The following is an 18,540-nucleotide window of genomic DNA, read 5'->3' on the forward strand; positions in this document are numbered from 1 at the left end:
CCAATATGAGTCGTGAGAGGCGACTGAGTACGCCACCAGTAAATCAATATGTGTCGTGACAGGTGAGAAAAAACGTCCTCAGGAAACGAAGATGTGTCGTGCGAGTCGACTCAATACGCCCCCAGCAAATCAATATGTGTCGTGAGAAGCGACTCAAAACGTCCCCAGGAAACCAATATGTGTCGTATGAAGTGAGTAAATACGTCATCACCAAACCAATATGTGTCGTGAGAGGCGGCTCAATACGCCCCCAGCAAACCAATATGTTTCGTAAGGGGCGACTCAATACAACCGCAACAAACCAATATTTGTCGTATGAGGTGAGTAAATACATCCTCAGTAAACCAATATGTGTCATGAGAGGCGACTCAGTACGCCCCCAGCAAACCAATATGTGTTGCAAGAGGCGAGTAGATTCGTCTCCAGCAACTACATACCTCCTAAGAGGCGACTAAATACGTCCCAAGTAGCCTATATGTGTCGGAAGGGGCAAGTAGATACGTCTCCAGTATCTACATACCTCGTAAGAGGCGACTGAATACGCCCCCAGCAAACCAATATGTGTTATAAGAGGCGAGTAAATACGTCCACAGCCAGCCAATATGTGTCTTGAGAGGCGACGCAGTACGCCCCCAGCAAACCAGTATGTGTCGTGAGAGGTGAGTAAATACGTCCTAAGCAAACCAATATGTGTCGTGAGAGACGAATAGATACGTCCCAAGCATCTACCTACCTCGTAAGAGGCGACTCAATACGTCCCCAGGAAACCAATATGTGTCGTAAGAGGCCACTCAATACACCCCCACCAAACCAATATGTGTCGAATGAGGCGACTGAATACGTCCCAAGCTAAACAATATGTGTCGTGAGAGGCGACTCAGTACTCCCCCAGCAAACCAACATGTGTCGCAAGAGGCGAGTAGTTCCGCCTTCAGCAACTACATACCTCATAAGAGGCGACTAAATACGTCCCAAGCAAATCAATATGTGTGATGAGAGGCGACTCATTACGCCCCCAGCAAACCAATAATGTGTCGCAAGAGGCGAGTAGATTCGTCTCCAGCAACTACATACGTCATTGAGGCGACTAAATACGTCCCCAGGAAAATAATATGTGTCGTGAGAGGCGACGCAGTACGCCCCCAGCAAACCAATATGTGTCGTGAGAGGCGAGTAGATACGCCTCCAGTATCTACATACCTCGAAAGAGGAGACTCAGTACGCCCCAGCAAACCAATATGTGTTGTGAGAGGCGACTCAATGCGTCCCCAGCAAACCAATGTGTCGTGAGAGGCGACTCAGTACTCCCCCAGCAAACCAATATGTGTCGTGAGAGGTGAGAAAATACGTCCCCAGCAAACCAAGATGTGTCGTGAGAGTTGACTCAATTCGCCCCCAGCAAACCAATATCTGTCGTGAGGTGGGAAATCACGTCCCCAGGAAACAAATATGTGTCGTGAGAGGCGACATAAAATGTCCCCAACAAACCAATATGTGTCGTGAGAGTTGACTCAATACGCCCCCAGCAAACCAATATCTGTCGTGAGGTGGGAAATCACGTCCCCAGCAATCAAATATGTGTCGTGAGAGGCGACTCAAAATGTCCCCAGCAAACCAATATGTGTCGTGAGAGGCGACTCAGTACGCCCCCAGCAAACCAGTATGTGTCGTGAGAGGTAAGTAAATACGTCCTCAGCAAACCAATATGTGTCGTGAGAGACGAATAGATACGTCCCAAGCATCTACCTACCTCGTAAGAGGCGACTCAATACGTCCCCAGGAAACCAATATGTGTCGTGAGAGGCGACTCAGTACTCCCCCAGCAAACTAATATGTGTCGAATGAGGCGACTGAATACGTCCAAAGCTAACCAAAATGTGTCGTGAGAGGCGACTAAATACGTCCCCAGCAAATCAATATGTGTCGAGTAGGGCGACTCAATACACCCCTAGCAAACCTATATGTGTCGTTTGAGGTGAGTAAATACATCCCCAGCAAACCAATGTCATGAGAGGCGACTCAGTACGCCCCCAGCAAACCAATATGTGTTGCAAGAGGCGAGTAGATTCGTCTCTAACAACTAGATACCTCCTTAGAGGCGACTAAATACGACCCAAGTAACCTATATGTGTCGCAAGGGGCAAGTAGATACGTCTCCAGCATCTACATACCTCGTAAGAGGCGACTGAATATGCCCCCAGCAAACCAATATGTGTTATAAGAGGCGAGTAAATACATCCCCAGCAAACCAATATGTGTTGTGAGAGGCGAGTAGATACGCCTCCAGCATCTACATACCTCCTAAGAGGCGACTAAATACGTCCCAAGTAACCTATATGTGTCGCAAGGGGCAAGTAGATACGTCTCCAGCATCTACATACCTCGTAAGAGGCGACTGAATACGCCCCCAGCAAACCAATATGTGTTGTAAGAGGCGGGTTAATACGTCCACAGCAAACCAATATGTGTTGTAAGAGGCGATTGAATACGTCCAATATGTGTCGTGAGAGGCGAATCAGTACGCCCCCAGCAAACCAACATGTGTAGCAAGAGGCGAGTAGATCCGCCTTCAGCAACTACATACCTCATAAGAGGCGACTAAATACGTCCCCAGCAAATCAATATGTGTGATGAGAGGTTACTCATTACGTCCCCAGCAAACCAATATGTGTCGCAAGAGGCGAGTAGATTCGTCTCCAGCAACTACATACGTCATAAGAGGCGACTAAATACGTCCCAAGGAAAATAATATGTGTCGTGAGAGGCGACTCAATACGCCCCCAGCAAACCAATATGTCGTATGAGGTGAGTAAATACGTCCTCAGCAAATTATATATGTCGTAAGAGGCTAACAGATACGTCTCCAGCATCTACATACCTCATAAGAGGCGACTAATTACGTCCACAACAAACCAATATGTGTCGTAAGGGGCGACTCAATACACCCCCAACAAACCAATATGTGTCGTATGAGGTGAGTAAATACATCCTCAGCAAACCAATATGTGTCATGAGAGGCGAGTAGATTCGTCTCCAGCAACTACATACCTCATAAGAGGCGACTCAATACGCCCCCTGCAAACCAATATGTGTTGTAAGAGGCGACTCAATACGTCCCCAGCAAACCAATATGAGTCGTGAGAGGCGACTGAGTACGCCACCAGTAAATCAATATGTGTCGTGACAGGTGAGAAAAAACGTCCTCAGGAAACGAAGATGTGTCGTGCGAGTCGACTCAATACGCCCCCAGCAAACCAATATGTGTCGTGAGAAGCGACTCAAAACGTCCCCAGGAAACCAATATGTGTCGTATGAAGTGAGTAAATACGTCATCACCAAACCAATATGTGTCGTGAGAGGCGGCTCAATACGCCCCCAGCAAACCAATGTTTCGTAAGGGGCGACTCAATACAACCGCAACAAACCAATATTTGTCGTATGAGGTGAGTAAATACATCCTCAGTAAACCAATATGTGTCATGAGAGGCGACTCAGTACGCCCCCAGCAAACCAATATGTGTTGCAAGAGGCGAGTAGATTCGTCTCCAGCAACTACATACCTCCTAAGAGGCGACTAAATACGTCCCAAGTAGCCTATATGTGTCGGAAGGGGCAAGTAGATACGTCTCCAGTATCTACATACCTCGTAAGAGGCGACTGAATACGCCCCCAGCAAACCAATATGTGTTATAAGAGGTGAGTAAATACGTCCACAGCCAGCCAATATGTGTCTTGAGAGGCGACGCAGTACGCCCCCAGCAAACCAGTATGTGTCGTGAGAGGTGAGTAAATACGTCCTAAGCAAACCAATATGTGTCGTGAGAGACGAATAGATACGTCCCAAGCATCTACCTACCTCGTAAGAGGCGACTCAATACGTCCCCAGGAAACCAATATGTGTCGTAAGAGGCCACTCAATACACCCCCACCAAACCAATATGTGTCGAATGAGGCGACTGAATACGTCCCAAGCTAAACAATATGTGTCGTGAGAGGCGACTCAGTACTCCCCCAGCAAACCAACATGTGTCGCAAGAGGCGAGTAGTTCCGCCTTCAGCAACTACATACCTCATAAGAGGCGACTAAATACGTCCCAAGCAAATCAATATGTGTGATGAGAGGCGACTCATTACGCCCCCAGCAACCCAATAATGTGTCGCAAGAGGCGAGTAGATTCGTCTCCAGCAACTACATACGTCATTGAGGCGACTAAATACGTCCCCAGGAAAATAATATGTGTCGTGAGAGGCGACGCAGTACGCCCCCAGCAAACCAATATGTGTCGTGAGAGGCGAGTAGATACGCCTCCAGTATCTACATACCTCGAAAGAGGAGACTCAGTACGCCCCAGCAAACGAATATGTGTTGTGAGAGGCGACTCAATGCGTCCCCAGCAAACCAATGTGTCGTGAGAGGCGACTCAGTACTCCCCCAGCAAACCAATATGTGTCGTGAGAGGTGAGAAAATACGTCCCCAGCAAACCAAGATGTGTCGTGAGAGTTGACTCAATTCGCCCCCAGCAAACCAATATCTGTCGTGAGGTGGGAAATCACGTCCCCAGGAAACAAATATGTGTCGTGAGAGGCGACTTAAAATGTCCCCAACAAACCAATATGTGTCGTGAGAGTTGACTCAATACGCCCCCAGCAAACCAATATCTGTCGTGAGGTGGGAAATCACGTCCCCAGCAATCAAATATGTGTCGTGAGAGGCGACTCAAAATGTCCCCAGCAAACCAATATGTGTCGTGAGAGGCGACTCAGTACGCCCCCAGCAAACCAGTATGTGTCGTGAGAGGTAAGTAAATACGTCCTCAGCAAACCAATATGTGTCGTGAGAGACGAATAGATACGTCCCAAGCATCTACCTACCTCGTAAGAGGCGACTCAATACGTCCCCAGGAAACCAATATGTGTCGTGAGAGGCGACTCAGTACTCCCCCAGCAAACTAATATGTGTCGAATGAGGCGACTGAATACGTCCAAAGCTAACCAAAATGTGTCGTGAGAGGCGACTCAGTACGTCCCCAGCAAATCAATATGTGTCGAGTAGGGCGACTCAATACACCCCTAGCAAACCTATATGTGTCGTTTGAGGTGAGTAAATACATCCCCAGCAAACCAATGTCATGAGAGGCGACTCAGTACGGCCCCAGCAAACCAATATGTGTTGCAAGAGGCGAGTAGATTCGTCTCTAACAACTAGATACCTCCTTAGAGGCGACTAAATACGACCCAAGTAACCTATATGTGTCGCAAGGGGCAAGTAGATACGTCTCCAGCATCTACATACCTCGTAAGAGGCGACTGAATATGCCCCCAGCAAACCAATATGTGTTATAAGAGGCGAGTAAATACATCCCCAGCAAACCAATATGTGTTGTGAGAGGCGAGTAGATACGCCTCCAGCATCTACATACCTCCTAAGAGGCGACTAAATACGTCCCAAGTAACCTATATGTGTCGCAAGGGGCAAGTAGATACGTCTCCAGCATCTACATACCTCGTAAGAGGCGACTGAATACGCCCCCAGCAAACCAATATGTGTTGTAAGAGGCGGGTTAATACGTCCACAGCAAACCAATATGTGTTGTAAGAGGCGATTGAATACGTCCAATATGTGTCGTGAGAGGCGAATCAGTACGCCCCCAGCAAACCAACATGTGTCGCAAGAGGCGAGTAGATCCGCCTTCAGCAACTACATACCTCATAAGAGGCGACTAAATACGTCCCCAGCAAATCAATATGTGTGATGAGAGGTTACTCATTACGTCCCCAGCAAACCAATATGTGTCGCAAGAGGCGAGTAGATTCGTCTCCAGCAACTACATACGTCATAAGAGGCGACTAAATACGTCCCAAGGAAAATAATATGTGTCGTGAGAGGCGACGCAGTACGCCCCCAGCAAACCAATATGTGTCGTGAGAGGCGAGTAGATACGCCTCCAGCATCTACATACCTCGTAAGAGGCGACTCAAGACGTCCCCAGCAAACCAATATGTGTTGTGAGAGGCGAGTAGATACGCCTCCAGTATCTACATACCTCGAAAGAGGAGACTCAATACGCCCCAGCAAACCAATATGTGTTGTAAGAGGCGACTCAATGCGTCCCCAGCAAACCAATGTGTCGTGAGAGGCGACTCAGTACTCCCCCAGCAAACCAATATGTGTCGTGAGAGGTGAGAAAATACGTCCCCAGCAAACCAAGATGTGTCGTGAGAGTTGACTCAATACGCCCCCAGCAAACCAATATCTGTCGTGAGGTGGGAAATCACGTCCCAAGGAAACAAATATGTGTCGTGAGAGGCGACTTAAAATGTCCCCAACAAACCAATATGTGTCGTGAGAGTTGACTCAATACGCCCCCAGCAAACCAATATCTGTCGTGAGGTGGGAAATTACGTCCCCAGCAAACAAATATGTGTCGTGAGAGGCGACTCAAAATGTCCCCAGCAAACCAATATGTGTCGTGAGAGGTGAGTAAATACGTCCTCAGCAAACCAATATGTGTCGTGAGAGACGAATAGATACGTCCCAAGCATCTACATACCTCATAAGAGGCGACTAAATACGTCCCCAGCAAACTAATATGTGTCGTGAGAGGCGACTGAATACACCCCCAGCAAACCAGTATGTGTCGTGAGAGGCGACTCAGTACGCCCCGAGCAACCAATATGTGTCGTATGAGGTGAGTAAACACGCCTCCAGCAACCTATATCTGTCGTGAGAGGCGACTTAATACGTCTCCAACAAACTAATATGTGTCGTGAGAGGCGACTCAATACGCCTCAAGCAAACCAATATCTGTCGTGAGAGGCGGCTCAATACGCCACCATCAAACCAATATGTCTCGCATGAGACGACTCAATACGCCCCCAGCAAACCAATATGTGTCGTCTGAGGTGAGTAAATACGTCCTCAGCAAATTATATGTGTCGAAAGAGGCTAAAAGATACGCCTCCAGCATCTACATACCTCGTAAGAGACGACTCAATACGCCCCCAGCGTGTCGTGAGAGGCGACTCAATACGCCAGCAAACCAATATGTGTCGGATGAGGTGAGTAAATACGTCCCGAGCAACGAATATGTGTCGTATGAGGTGAGTAAACACGCCTCCAGCAACCTATATCCGTCGTGAGAGGCGACTCAATACGTCCCCAGGAAACCAATATGTGTCGTGAGAGGCGACTCAATACGCCCCAAGCAAACCAATATGTGCCGCAAGAGGCGAGTAGATACGTCTCCAGCAACTACATACATCGTACGAGGCGACTCAATACGCCCCCAGCAAACCAATATATGTCGTATGAGATGAGTAAATACGTCCCCGGAACAAATATGTGTCGTATGAGGCGAGTAAATACGCCTCCAGCAACCTATATCCGTCGTGAGAGGCGACTCAAATACGTCCCAAGCAAACCAATATGTGTCGTGAGAGGCGACTCAATACGCCCCCAGCAAACCAACATGTACCGCAAGAGGCAAGTAGATACGTCTCCAGCAATTACATACATCGTACGAGGCGACTCAATACGCCCCCAGCAAACCAATATATGTCTAATGAGATGAGTAAATACGTCCCCGGAACCAATATGTGTCGTATGAGGCGAGTAAATACGCCTCCAGCAACATATATCTGTTGTGAGAGGCGAATAAATACGTCCCAAGCAAAGCAATATGTGTCGTTAGAAGCGAATATACACTTCCCCAGCAACCAATACGTGTCGCAAGAGGCGACTAAATATGTCTTCATCAACCTGTATGTGTTATGAGAGGCGAGTAAATACGTGCCACGAAACCTATATGTGTCGTAAAAGGATACTAAATACGTCCCCAGCAACCTATATGTGTCGAAAGAGGTCCCCAGCAACCTATATGTGTCGAAAGAGGTGACTAAATACGCCCCCTGCACCGTATATCTGTCGTAAGAGGCGAGTAAATACGCCTCCAGCAACCTATATCTGTCGTGAGAGGCGGGTAAATGACTGGTGGTCATGCTCTGTGACTTGCTTGATATCATGTCATCGTATCCAAATTGAATGGATCAATGCTCATTACGTCACTCACTGGATTGTCTGGTCCAGACTCGACCAAACCAAATTAATTGAAACAGTTTTAAAAGTTACAATATTACGCGACTGTTCAAGACACACAGTGTGTATAATGTGTTTTGTCAAAACGCACAGCCGACTTTCTACATTATTCGAGAAGACATCTGTGATTTAATAAAACATCGCAGGAAACTGATGAAACCGGAGGAACCGGGTTTCGAACCCACAATCATAGGTTTCTGGTGTAGCCAAGGGACGCAACTCTGCACAGCGAATCGCGGCGCCATAGGCGACTAGGCCACCTGTGCCGCCTCTTCCTCACGACAATCCTTCAGATCACAGCTGAAGATAAAGCACACTGGATAGCTCATCCAAACCTGCATGTGCGCTTTGCGCATGTTTATGCTTGGATTACAACGCTTTATAAATGGACTATTATTATCTTTATTAACCTTTGTGAGTGAGTGAGTATGGTACTTCTCTTTCTTACAGACCCGAGAGAATATATTTAATAAACCCCCTTTTCAAGGATTAAGGAAAGGATTTTATTGCTTTTATTTATCAAAACACTTCTTCCCGAGGCAAGGGAGTTAACGGACTATAAAACTCCAGTTTCCACCCTCGCCGAACTAGGCTGGAATTATGGAGCTACAGTTTAGCTTGACCAACGAGTCTATGCATAGTCTATTCAAAATCGCGTAACGAACTAGACATGTACATGTACGTCGACTGCAGGATTTTCAAAGCATGCGTACCGTCAACTGGGCGTCGACAGATATTTCCAAATCTTTTCAGGTTTTTAATCAAGGTGCTCAAGTGATCTGATGCACTTCGCGGGGTAAGACCCGTTTTATTACAGTATTGATCTTGATTATCGATCAGATCGTCTTCACTGGGCGCCGCCATTTTCTTTCAAGCAAATGCAAGCGATGTGAGCGATGGCATCTTATTGGTCAAGAGGACGGACATGGAAGGGACATAATTCGTAATAGCCACTGGTGGTGCTATGATCGAGCCTAGAAAGTCCAGCCCAGATCGTCAAAGGTGGAAACTGGACTTTTGTAGTTTGTTAACTCCCTTGACTCGGGAAGATGATCAAAACAACGTTGTTTTAAGGTTTGAGGTGATTAGATTTTAATTCAGAGTACATTTGGAAGCATGCATCTCGAAGCTCTATTTCCACCATATATTATCAAACGTAGGGTAGTTCCTGAAAAGACGCAATTTAACCACTGGGAGATAGAAAACGTCAACGCCACCGGATAACAATTCTCCGCTATCTGCCAAAACAGATACCAGTGGGCGTATAACGGTAAATAGTGGTGCCAATTACATGAATGGATCACTGAAACTGACACCAGGTGCGTAAGAGCAATTTAATTCTTCACCCACCGAATCGAAAGGAAATCTCGAAAGAATACAATGTATATCTCATCAATATGATGAATAAACATGACAAAACCTTCCAATAATCTCTCCTGAAAGCTGAATTCTACGAAAGCCTTTTAGGGCCATTTGTATTTTTTTCTTGAAATTTCAAGATGTTATGTTGAAATTTCAAGATACTAAGTTGACATTTCAAGATGCTCAGTTTAAATTTCAAGATGCTAACTTGAAATTTCAAGAAACTAAGTTGAAATTTGAAGATGCTAACTTGAAATTTCAAGAAACTAAGTTGAATTTTCAAGATACAGAAGTTGGATTTTCAAGATAATCATCTTCACATTTTAAGTTAATAAATGGAAATTTCAACTTAGTATCTTGAAACTTCAAGAAAATTTAAAAAACAAAACAAATGGCCCTAAAAGGCTTGCGTATGATTCGGTATTCAAAATGCTAACTTGAAATTTCAAAATGCTAACTTGAAATTTCAAGGCACATAAGTTGAAATGTCAAGTTATTATCTCAAAATTTCAATTAAAAAAATAAAAACAACAAATGGCCCTAAAAGGCTTCCGTAGAATTCATTTCATATGTTGATAAAAAAAAAGTCAACATATTGTTCAATTAAAAATAAGGAATTGCATCTGACATTTTTGTCACTGATGCGTCTAATTTGGAAGTGCCCTCCACATGGCTACAACAAAACGTTGAAAGCTTTACTGAGGCCCCAGACCGCCTCCGTGTCTAGTGGTAGAGCGTCATACCAAAAGACGTTAAAAGATGGTACTTGTTGTTACCCTGTCTGGCGCTCGGCATTAAGGGGCTAAAACAAGGACTGGTCGGCTCGGAGTCTGAGTGGGGTATTCATGTTAAACTGCGGCATGGCATCTCAGTGAGCTAGCACTATAAATCGGCATCAGTCCGGACTAGTACAAGCAGCCACACAAACACACACACGTACATGCACGTCGCTATGTAAGTGCAATAATCTTGGACGCGATCTTAAACCCCATTTCACCTCACCTCACTGAGGCCTCAAATGTTATAACCTTGTCAAACAACTTTTGAGCAAGAGTACTATAACGCTCTTTGAAATCCTGTTAGAATAAGCGTGCTCGATTGTACCTCAAAAGTTGTGAAATGTAGACACCAAAGGCTGGGGCTGCTGGAATACTGCTCGACCGACAGAGTAAAATGACTTTCCTCTAAGTTACCGCTTCAAGGAAAGCGTGAAGTGTGCCTACCTACCAACAGTGTCACAGTGGCCGATATCGCAAAGCGCTCATAAAATACCTCCTAAAGATCCACACTGGTCTCCAACGAGTGTTTGATAACGAATATGGGGCGTTAAACAAGAGTTATCTCCGGTCATACGGCGCTCGTCATAACACTGGTTAACTGGAGGTGTGCTTCAGAGAACAATATGACATTACTCATACTTTCGGCGTAGCTTGACTCTTTGATTCTTCTGATTTTAAAAACGAAAGATCCAAAGAAATTTTACTCCTCTGAGTGAGTTCGAGAGTTAGGGACCTAATTAAAGAGTGAGTGAGTGAGTGAGTGAGTGAGTGAGTTGCGTAAGATCAGACCCTTACGACATCGGACATTGCTCATAAGATTTGCCCCTCGATTATGATCACAGGGTCGAGCGTAATATGACTGGAATATTGCTGATCGCGGCGTAAAACAACATTTACTCACCATGGGTACGAAACTACACGAACCCTCCCAGCCAAGAGCTATATCTAGGTAACTACAACTTGTGGTGCAGGACGAATAATCAGTCTAGATGTTGCTCCATCACCTGTAATGTTTTGGGATCAGGAGAGAAAACAATTTTTTTGCGACCTTATTTACTGCTTGTTTACTTACGTTGAGCACTTTTTAATACATGCTTTATTTCTTTTTACGTCAAGAACCGATATCTTGATGACAGTTTTACCCAATGTAAAAAATCGCCGGGTGGTTGTTGATTTTGGTATATAATCCTGTTTAAATAGTTTAAATATGGACACGAGATCTGTACAAAAATAAACAAACAAATGCGTTTGAGCCATCGTGTTATAGAGACCTAAATCCCCCGATATCAACACGACCGGTTCTAAGGAAAAAGACCAACCCCCTAATGTTGACAGAGCCGAAACGCGAAACAAGAGCACGGTTAGGGTAACTATCGTCCGACATTTAATTCCACTCCCAGACATTCACTTTCGGCGGACTTCCTGTGCTGGACCTTAAACCAGAGATCGGTCTCTGATAGCGGGGGATAATCCTTTTTCCCTGCACATCTCACGGCACACTCTATACATTTAACTCGGCTTGCGACACCCCGCCCCCTCCCCGCCGTCCAGTTATCCCACAACCAGTGTTTATTAAGGGCACCATTTCACTTAATCCTCTTTGCCTTCCCAGAACGCTGGGCCTCGGCGCCGCATCTCGCCGGCAGGGTCCTCACGGTTAACACAACACCCACCCGTCACCGGTCACTGCGAAATGTAAGCTGTTAAATTGTTGGCAGAATATATGGGCGCATAACACCGGCTTAAAATTGTCAAATAAGACATTCGGGAATGGCACGTACCAATAAAGTCCTTCCTACCGCTGTCAAAATCGGGTATTTGATACGTGTTGAGTATGAAACGCTGCTTCAAATTTGAATAATTCTGGTTGGAAATTTGGCTACGATTATGCAGACTTTCTTTAACGGGTAATTCTCATTTGCATGTTGCCCATTAGAGCGACTTGAGAAATATTTACTCTGAACACTATAGATCAAGCAGGGTATAGCAATACGACGTACTAATGCGGTTGAATAAACACGGTCTGCTGCAGAGTCAACAGGAACTGTTGGAATAGGGATGGTATAAATACAAGATTGGTTGGAATCAAAAGATATGTTAATGCACACAGTTTGACGAATATTTGCTGTTCAATATTTGAAATTCCAAATGGGGTTTGAAACTGAGGCATTAGCAGACATATTGAGTTATATATACCCTCTTATATAAATACATGCAGACTTTAATGCATCTCACTTGTGTTTTTGTATGGCTTTTGTCATCTTTAGGAAATCATATTGTTATTTTTTCAGGAGATGTGTCTTTTCATCGGGTCCACTGTTCGATTTCCTCGAAATAGGACGTGTCCATTGGTTTCATTGGTGTTAAATCGTAATATTAATATGTATATATCTTAACACATTGACTTAAGGTATGTCTAACCATTAGGACAGCGGGTTACAGTAAAAGTAATCAAGCGAAACAAGTTTGTCGGAACCCTGTTAATCCGGAATCACTGCTAAACTACGAGTGAGTGAGTGTGTTGGGTTTAACGCCGCTCTTAACATTATTCTAGTTATATCGCGGCGTGTCAGCTTAATGGAGGGGAGAAAGCCCGAAGTGATACAGGTCTCAGACGTTTACCACTTCGGTGAAACCCACGAGCACGGATATGGTGCTGACAAACCTAGAAACATAATCGGGGCGAACCGGGATTCGAACCCACAATCATAGGTTTCTGGCGTGCCCAAGGGACGCAACTCTGCACAGCGAATCGCGGCGCCTTAGACGACTGGGCACTTTATAGCGATGTGCATGGACAGATTTGTTTTGTTACAGTCTAACCCCAATTCATTACAACACTGTTACATAGTAAAATACTCTGTACAGAGTTAAGAGAGACTCTTCTAAACGGTTTTCACATATAATAAAAAATGTGTGTGTGTGTGTGTGTGTGTGTGTGTGTGTGTGTGTGTGTGTGTGTGTGTGTGTGTGTGTGTGTGTGTGTGTGTGTGTGTGTGTGTGTGTGTGTGTGTGTGTGTGTGTGTGTGTGTGTGTGTGTGTGTGTGTGTGTGTCCACTGAGATAGCAAGCCACAGTTTACCATGGATAACCCACACAGACACAGGTTACTGTCACCGAGTCGACCAGTCCTCGTTTTTGTACCTTTACAACCGAGCGCCAGGCAGGGTAACAACAAGTACTATATTTTAACGTCTAGTTGTATGACGCGGCCGTGGATCGAAAGACCGACCTTCCGATCTCCGGGCAGACGCGCTATCCATAGATCCCCGGTGAGATCCAGGTCCATAAAGAATATTATAAGGTGTCCGTGATCTGTTAATCCGGAAATGTATTAATCCCTTGAACAGAACCGGCCGGTAGCTCATATAAGTAACATGCACTGCAGTCATGTGTCAATCTTTCCGTCTTACATCGCTACCCGAGAAGATCCGGGGCAGAATAGGTCTTCAGCAACCCATGCTTTTCGTAAGACGCGACCATGCTTGTCGTAAGAGGCGACTAACGGGATCGGGTGGCCAGGCTCGCTGACTTGGTTGATGCATGTCATCGTATCCCAGTTACGTAGATCGATGCTCATGATGTCAATCACTGGATTGTCTGGTTCGGACTCGATTATGTTCAGGCCGCCGTCATATAGTTGGAATATTGCTGAATGCAGCGTTAAACAACAAACAAACACACATTCCAGACGTAGAGAGTTGTTTTACGTAAACTCACAGAATTAGATCCAACCGCAGCAAACGACAACACGGCACGGTGATAAGGATCTGAACCTACACCGCTGTGGCCAGGACAAGGATCACGTGACGTTTTCCTTCAGCAATCGTCTCGGTCCATTCGGGATGCTCCGGAAGTGACTCGTGTCTCTGCTGGAAGATTAAAAGAAGAGTGAACCCCAATTCTTAACTTTGCTGTGATCTCTTATTTAATTATGTAAACATGTTATGTAAACGGCCAAGTCGTAGAATAGTGCAGATTACGAATGTTTTCTAAAAGAGTTGTTTCTCTGTGGCGAAGGATGTGTTTTCGCAGAACAATGAATTACTAGTTTTTGAAGGACAGCAAAACTTTCGTTCTTTCTTTCTTTCTTTCTTTACATTTCTTTTCCTTTCTATTTTTTCTTTTATCTCTATAGAAGTTTGTTTAGTTTAAAAACAAATATTTTGATGTTTATTATTTATTTATTTTGATGTTTATTATTTATTTATTTTGATGTGTATATGTTTATTTATTACAGGAGAATTCATTATCAATGGACCAATTACCTGTATAGTGACAAAATGGTGTTTGTCTCGCATAAGGTGTTCAATAAGTAATGAAACATTAACCAAGTATTCAAATAATTTAAGTCGCATTCTAATAAAACGGAAATAAAAGAGATAAAGAAGTCCAAAGACCAAGGGAAGGTAACTCTTTATCTAGCTAGCAAGTTAAGTTTGAGTCTGAAATTATTCACATGAACGATGGTTCTGACGTCTTCAATGGCAAAAACAGACCCTGGTTGAAATTCAGCATCAAGTATTCTTATCATCCTTTACCTTATAAATATTTTTCAGCATTGAAATTAGAATATGCTAGCAATGATATTAGGCGGTAAAAAAAATTATCGTCTAATGACTAAAATAAATATGCTATTACAATGAAACAAAGTCACCTAAAAAAAGCCACAGTTTCATATCGCTAACACCAAATAAACTGTTTAATGATTAGAAATCTAATTGCCCTATTTCTACTTGTCCGGTGATAAGCCGGGAACAGCCTGGTTGCCATACGGTGTTTGGCGGCGTCCAGACCGCCGGCCAGATTGGAGGGTGGAGTCTGTTCTTATCTTCTCCATCTGCCGTAGTGTCACTCAGCGTCCGCAGCCACACGATAACGCCACGGAGTCTGCGTCCTTCACCGTCAACAAACATCCACACCACACACATGTTCATAAGGACATGTACACGCCACACATGTACACCAAAAACACACATGAACACCTGAAACACACATGAACAGCACAAACACACATGAACAGCACAAACACATATGAACAGCACAAACACATATGCAAGTTAACTACAAACACACATGGACGCCACAAACACATATTGCACGTCAACCTCAAACACACATGAACACCACTAACACACATGCACGTGCACCACAAACACACATGAACACCACACACGTGTCAATAAAGACATGTCGACGCAACATATGTACACCACAAACACACATGAACACCACTAACATACATGTACGTGCACCACAAACACACATGCACGTGACACAGACACACATGCACATGACACAGACACACATGAACACCTCTAATACACATGCACGTGAACCATAAACACACATCGACACCACAAACACATATGAACACCACTAACACACGTGAATACTACAAATATACTTGAGCATCACTAACACACATGTATACCACAAACACACATGAACACCACAAACACACACATGCACGTACATCGCAAACACACACGAACATCACTAACACACATGAACACCACTAACACACATGAATACCACTAACACACAAGAACACCCCACACACATACACCAAACATACACCACACACATACATGTGCACGTATACCACAGACACACATGAACACCTCCAATACACATGCACGTGAACCATAAACACACATCAACACCACAAACACACATGAACACCACTAACACACATGAATACTACAAATACACTTGAACATCACTAACACACATGAATACCACAAACACACATGAATATCACAAACACACATACACGTACATCACAGACACACATGAACACCACTAACACAAATGAATATCACAAACACACATGCACGTACATCAGAAACACACATGAACACCACTAACACACATGAACACCACAAACACACATGCACGTACATCACAAACACACAAGAACACCACTAACCCACAAGAATATCACACACACATGAACACCACTAACCCACGTATACCACATGAAAACCACATATAAACACCTCGAACTCAGATATACCCCGCACCTGCACCCAAACATACATTACACCTACACCACAAATACACCACACACACCACACACACATCACACATACATCACACCTACACCACACCTACACCACACACACACCAAACATACACCCACACATACACCAAACATACACCACACACATACACCACACACACATACCACACCTACACCACAAATACACCACACACACATCACAGATACAGCACACGAACACCACACGTACACCACACGCACACCACACACAAACACACCACACATACACCCACACATACATCACACCTAAGTCACACATACACAACACATACACAACACACACACACACCACAAATACACCCACACATACATCACACCTACATCACACATACACCACACATACACTACACACACACCACACACACCAAACATACACCACACACACACACACACCACACATACACCACACACACACCACACACACCACACATACACCACACACACACACACACACCACACATACACCACACATACACTGCACATACTCCACACAAACATCCACTGTGCAAACGCATTCACGTTGAACTGACACATATACCACCACAAATATTCCTTCATCACCACCCTCACACGCGTACTCACTTAGCCATCCATCACCTTCATAACAGGCATGGCCACACCTCAAACACGCCACGCTACCTCGCCACGCTCATACATCCACACACTCTCACATGCAACACTCTCATATGAAACACGGATCCCATTCGTCATGAAGGATAATATTCACCACCTTGCATAACCATAACTATGTACCACTCACATACCCCCTCCCACCCATATAGCCCACTCTTCAGACCCCTCCACTACCCCCCCCCCCCACCAACACCACACCTACACCACACACACACACACCACACACCAAACATACACCCACACATACATCACACCTACATCTCTCTCTCTCTCTCTCTCTCTCTCTCTCTCTCTCTCTCTCTGTCTCTCTCTCACACACACACACACACACACACACACACACACACACACACACACACACACACACACACACACACACACACACACACACACACACACACACACACACACACACACACACACACACACACACACACACGCACGCACGCGCGGTACATGCACACACTCCCGTACGTACATACATTTAACATCATTTCACAAATTTGCCTCGCACGCATCCACAATATCTCATATCTCAAGTAACCATCCACGCTTCCACCCAAAGACCAACAACTGCTTCCCAACATATACCACACAGATAGCCTACCCCTGCATCTCTACCGCCCAAGCTTAATATCAAAAGATCCACCCTGACTTGCAGAATAACATGAAATACCAGAAAGCATATCATATTTATTATTAATTTAGCTGTACCAGACAATTCTAGAAAAAAAGCAAATTAATTAACGCGATTAATTATTCCTAACAATCTGACGTCATTTATTATTTGACGGTGTTTAATTCCAAATTGACGTCATTGCATTGTAAACGACGCCTGGAGCTGTCAAACATTTTGGACTGATGTTACATTATATTAGTCGGTGTTATAGCCACTCGTCCCAGCCATGCGTTACCAACACAAAAATGTGTCTGGGAGGGGTCATCACTGAAATGTGTTTCTAATCAACTCCTGTCAAGCGAATTTGAGATTTCTACGGAGCAAACAGGTGTGTATCAATACTTTCAAGTTATGGGTTAAATTATTTTGACAACGACTTGACTTTTCCTTGATAACTAATTACCCTTAGGATATACTTGTTTCATATTTCAAATGATAACTTCTGATGCCCATTTACACATTGCTCAGATTATTAATATATATTGTAAATCAATATGCGTGTTTTTATTTAAGGTATCATTTGTGGAACAATATATATATACAAGTGACGAACACACTATTTATGGAACAATAGCGTTACACAGGCATCACATATGAGGGGAAAAACGTAGAGAGAAAGGTATTATTTATGGAAATATATGTGACAAATGTTTTGTTTATGAAACACTACAGTGGCTCTTTGCTCAGAAGTTTTTCGATCAAGGTAACAGCATCCAAGGCCTCTGTAAATCTTTCAAAACGTTTTTGGTAGGAATGTGGATGACATTTCCAAATTTGACGCATCAGTGACAAAAAACATGTACGATGCAATTCCCTATTTTGACTTGTACCATATGTTTCCGTGTTTTTCAGGTGAACAATTGACATGCCTTTGCATGTGTTTGTGATGGGTGCTCACCTCTTCGCGAACACCTGGTATCATCACTAT

This window comes from Haliotis rufescens, unplaced genomic scaffold (assembly GCF_023055435.1).
Source record: "Haliotis rufescens isolate VD_foot unplaced genomic scaffold, xgHalRufe1.0.p SCAF_3, whole genome shotgun sequence".
In the NCBI taxonomy this organism is placed as follows: Eukaryota; Metazoa; Mollusca; class Gastropoda; order Lepetellida; family Haliotidae; genus Haliotis; species Haliotis rufescens.